Genomic DNA, 5,542 nt, shown 5'->3' on the forward strand with positions numbered 1-5,542 from the left:
TTCAAGCTTTTTTAATCAACAAATAAAATTTTAAATAAGATATTTTTAGAAAAAAAAACTAAAAAAAAATGAAAACTGATCATGTCCGTAAAGAGCTCAAAATAAGTAGAAATATTTTGAAAATGTTATGGTGTATAGAAAATGCTAATATAAACATTCAGTCAAAATTTCATGTACCTGCGGTCATTTTTTTTAAAGTTACACCAAAAACCAAATTCAATTTTGTGAAAAATCGATTTTGCGTAAAAATTCCCGTTTTTCCTTAATTTTCTTTGGTTTTTCTTGGTGCTTTTGAAAATTACTGGGAATTTTAAATTTTGACCTCCCCAATGCACCAACGATATTCACTTTCCAATCGAACAAGATACTGACGTTGAAAATCGAAGCATTATTTTGACTACTTATCGTGTACACAGACATACAAAAATAAAAAATAAAAATGAAAAATGAAAAAATTAAAAAAAAATTAAAAAAAACACACATCATTGTAAAATCAATACATTCATCGTTCCACTCAGAATCTAAAATCTCTGATAATACAGTACATTTACTATTTTTATTTTACAAGTGATTAAACAATTAGAACCTATATCAACTGAAATAGCACAACCGACGTCTTAATCCGCTCGGCCACTCTGTCCACCATTATTATTATGACGTATAAACAGTATAAACACTATGTCGCATATTATAACATTGATATTATACTGTGTTGGCTAATATTGTTTATTGTTGACGGCGATTGTGCCTATATACTGTTTAATCGATAGAATTAGTTTATTTATATTGTAATATGTCGAGAGTAAATAGTTTCCAATAAGAATTTAACTTTTTTTAGTGTTTAAATTAAAGTAATGTTTAAAATTAATTTAATTATTTTTCTTTGACTTAAAATAGCTGCCAACACAGTACTAACCGTTCACAGTTTCACGCGTGAAGTGAACATTCCGTCAACCAATTAAGATGTGGCTGCAGGTCATAGTTTAGATTGCATTAATTAAAATTAATTATACAATTATAGGTGCACTCGGGATAGATTTGATAAGCCAGATTTATTCAAAAAATAGTTTTTAGATAAATAATTTATCAGTGAAAGGTCCATCAACCATGGGCTCGTTAAATTATGTTTATAATGGATACGAGACTAAATTCCTTTCAAATTTCAAATCCTAAGATCACCTATGGTTATCGTAGTAAATATTAGAAATCGTATTATTCTTCTTGACGAGTTCGGTTTTATAATACGCCAATAATAACAGTGCTAATATAATATAAATTTTTTTTTATATAAACACAATAATAAAAAAAAATCATAATACATTCAAAAGTAACAAAACACAACTAAATAATGGAAAAAATTTGGTAACGAATTCGGTAAATCTAATAAATAAAAATCACATACATATTTGGTAACGTCCTAGATGTTGTATTTTTAATGTAATTTTGCTATAATCATAAGTTATTAGGTAGATACTATGCAGACTCTCCAAAATGTAAAATACTTTAGACATTATAATACCGGGTCTATATAAAATGTAGGTGCTTTAAGTATTTTATTAAGATTTTAACTCATGAAGGTTACCTAATCATTTTTTAATTACAACAAAAACATCAAAATAAATTTAATTCAAAACTGGTGTCGTGTAGATATTTTTGTTTTACCGCTATTTTTGTTGCCAAGTATTCTTACCTATTATTTTCAATAGTTATATATTTATAAATATTTTAACCTTGTTTTTAACTTTAAATTCTTAACTATAAAAATTGAACATTGTACCTACCTATTATACATTTTTAAATACAAAATAATTTGATGATGTTCGCGATTATGATGGATTTTGTCAAAATTAAAATTTAAAATGCTTATAAAAAAATGTGTGCCTTTAATTTTTATATGTTCATTACTTTTGAACTTCTAATATGAAATGACTATTATGGTCTATGGGTAAATTTTTAAGTTTTTTGATTCAGCAATCCTTTCATTATCCTTTTTTGATACATTTTATATTTTTTAGTTATTATAATTTAATACAATATATATACTATTTGTACACCTATATCAAATTTTTTATCGATCTATATATTTTGGGTTTTTTTAAAATTTTGAGCAATGAAAAAATAGCTAATAACCGATACACATATTTTGATCCCTAACGATTATATTAGGTAATAATTGAACATAAATGGACATATTTAATTTTCTTTTTTTTTCATTTATACTGTCACACTCTGTATAGTATAATATATTTCATAAGAATATACTTAATTAATACTTAATTTAAATGTTTACATGGTTTTCTAAACATTAAAATTGTATTTGATTATGATCCTATACTTAGTTTATTATTTCTATGATTAATTAATAGTTAGGTTAACTATTTAAGTCTTGCTAATACCAAATAACATAACGTACCTAGTCCAATATATTTTTACTATATTTCTGAAACCTTAATTTTCTAAAATATACAAGTATCAATATTAAATCCTTTCAAAATCACCTTTTAAATATGACGATCAAGTAACTTAAATATTTGATTTTATCGATGTGGCAACGACCAACAAATGATTCAATTTACACTAATCTGTATATACCATTATATATTTTACTACTCAATACTATTTCTATATTAAGGATTGTAATATTGTATACAATTTTTTGATATGTCAAATGCTACATAGGTATAATACATTTCGCAAGAATTTAAACCAGTAAATATATAAACATGTAATATACAATTTAACGTGGTTGGTATTAGAGTTCATTGTATGTAGACCTGGTGAAGTGCGGTGATTGGACGCAGTCACTAATATAGTAATGTGTGCAGCGGTCGAGCAGGCTCCCCGATGGGTGACCACCCGGGTTCTTTGTGACGATCTATCTGCCTAAAAAAAATGCGTACCAACCGTAGCCCCCACACAAGTGGAGAGTGTCAAAAAAATGAAGTTCATTTTTGATCCTCTCGCATGACATAGTGAATTGCAAGTTAAAAATAATGGTTTGGAATATTGTCTACCACAAGCACAAATAGCATTTGAGATTTTGGGGAGGGGGGACTAATAGGGCCTTACTTTGATAATATTGAATAAGCTTAAAACAAAATGTAGGAAATGTTTGGGAGGACTATGGACATTTTTGGGGGGCTTAGCTCCTAAAGCCCCCCCCCATTTGCGCCTATGTAATGTCTACAGTAAAAACCAGCTAATATAACCATGCAGTTTGAAGTCTTAAAAAAAATTATACTATAACCTCATACTTATTTACCCAAGGCCTTCCATTGGCTGCGACGAAAAAAGTGCTCGCACATTTTTATCTGCTAGTCAGCAATGTCAAAAAAAAAATAAAACACTAGGTAAATGTAGTAAAATGTATAATAGTATAGTAATTTGAGATTAATTGATGTTTTCTCAAATTAAATCTAAATTGACAATAGCAATGAACACATTTTTAAATGATTAAACAGTTAGGTGGGTATAAGTAATTGTTCATTGCCACACATAAAAAAAAATAGTTCGGCGCCACTGGCGCGCAGTGGATATTTTAAGAAATTATCACTGGGCGACATTAAAAAAAAAAATTCACGCAACATATATTATGAGCTTATAAAAAACTTTTCAGTATTAATTATATTAATTAATAAATAATAATTTGTAGAAATTATTCATAGAAATTCACAGAATATTAGTACTATTACACCAACACCATTAATTATAAATACTACTATTTTTACTAGTATTTATAACCAATGGTTAAACACTTAAATGCGTTATACGTACCTATCATATATTATATGCAAGTATATGTAATATGTATACCTATATATTTCATTTAGGATTATTGTATTTTGTAATATATATTATTATTATTGGAAATAGGTACTGTATTTAGTATAAGTAAAAGTCCAAGTATAAAATATTGGATTTTAAATTATTTTATACTTAGGTAGTTAGGTATACCTACGAACGTCGTCCTGTCGACGTAGGGTCGTATGACATATTAGGTTTTAGGTAGGTACCTTGTCGGCTTGAACGTTTAAACTGTTTAAAGGTTCAAAGTGAAATAATTATTTAGCTAATATCTTGTAGGAACAAGGACTGAAATAAAATCAAAAACAATCAATTTGTAGATATTTGCCGGGATGACTGACGACCATGATCCAGATGAAACATGTCGCATTGTGATGTGCCGCGTGGAATAAATTGTTTTCTTGCATTGTATTATTCTATATTATTCTACGGGCTACGGTGAACGGTCACATGGGCTTTTCCATTCTCAATAATTATTTGTCAAACGAAATGATATACCTAGTCATAAATAAATAACAAAATTAAACAAATTATAATAATCAATGAATAAAATTATATATTGATTTCAAATATTGAAAACATTACAAAAAATCGTTGTCGCCCAGTAATTAAATATATCATCTACTAGGTGACAAAAAGTTTTCACTGATATAGTCATATAGGTAGGTAGTAATACAACATAGTAATTTGTAAACCATAGTCGATAAGTAATTCTGCATTAATTATTGATTTTTTCTGCAATTAAAATTAGAATAAATAATAATAATTAATCAATCATAACCAAATACGTATAAAATAAAAAAAAATATTTTTTTCAGAATTTGAAGTTTTATTGGAATATTTCAAGAACAGTGACATTTTACTATACATCAATATATTATAAATATATAATACAATAATACATAGTTCAATAATATTCCTTAACATGTATAACTCTTATTATAAAATAGTATACATTCAAGCAATCTACATTTTAGTATTTTACATTGTCAATAATAAATTGTCATTTGTCATTTGTATATAATTTTATAAATGTTCAAAGGTATACATTTTTAAATAATTGTAATTTATCGTTTATATAATTTAAAAATGTATAAAGCTAAAAAATTTTAAAAATATAATTACTTTATAGTAAAAAAGTGTTATGTATTTAGTTGAAAAGGGGCTTGTTTTTCCTATAGGTGGTGCTTTTTTTTACTGTATTTTGATATCAAGGCTTTTTTTCCAAATAAATGTTTTTACCATACAAATGGTTCTTATAATCAAATTTACAAATTGGCTATTGTGAATTTATTCAAAAATAATTTAAATCAAATTTAAAATTTTTTATTTTCAGTATTAAAAAAAAAATATTTTTTTTTATTACGCGTGTAGTACAAGTGGTTATAAATTATATATAAAAAAAAATTGTTAAAATATTATTGATTAGAACAAAAGTTATTCAAAAAGTCAGTTCTATCTATTACACTCTATATAGCATAATCAAGGTGGATTGATCCCCTATCAAACCACCGAGAGCATAATATTGTCAAATTGTTTTATCACAAATATACTATAATGATTAATGATTATTAGGCTTAGGCAGTTCCAAAATTGAAACACTATTTTATTAATCTAAATGAAGGAATAGAACAAAAATAATATTAAAGTAGGTACCAAGATTTTTTTTTTTATTTAAGACATGTATAATCAATATTCAACATCATAATATAAAAGTATAAACATATACAATTATGTA

The sequence above is a fragment of the Acyrthosiphon pisum genome, unplaced genomic scaffold, assembly GCF_005508785.2.
Source record: "Acyrthosiphon pisum isolate AL4f unplaced genomic scaffold, pea_aphid_22Mar2018_4r6ur Scaffold_21861;HRSCAF=25100, whole genome shotgun sequence".
Lineage (NCBI taxonomy): Eukaryota > Metazoa > Arthropoda > Insecta > Hemiptera > Aphididae > Acyrthosiphon > Acyrthosiphon pisum.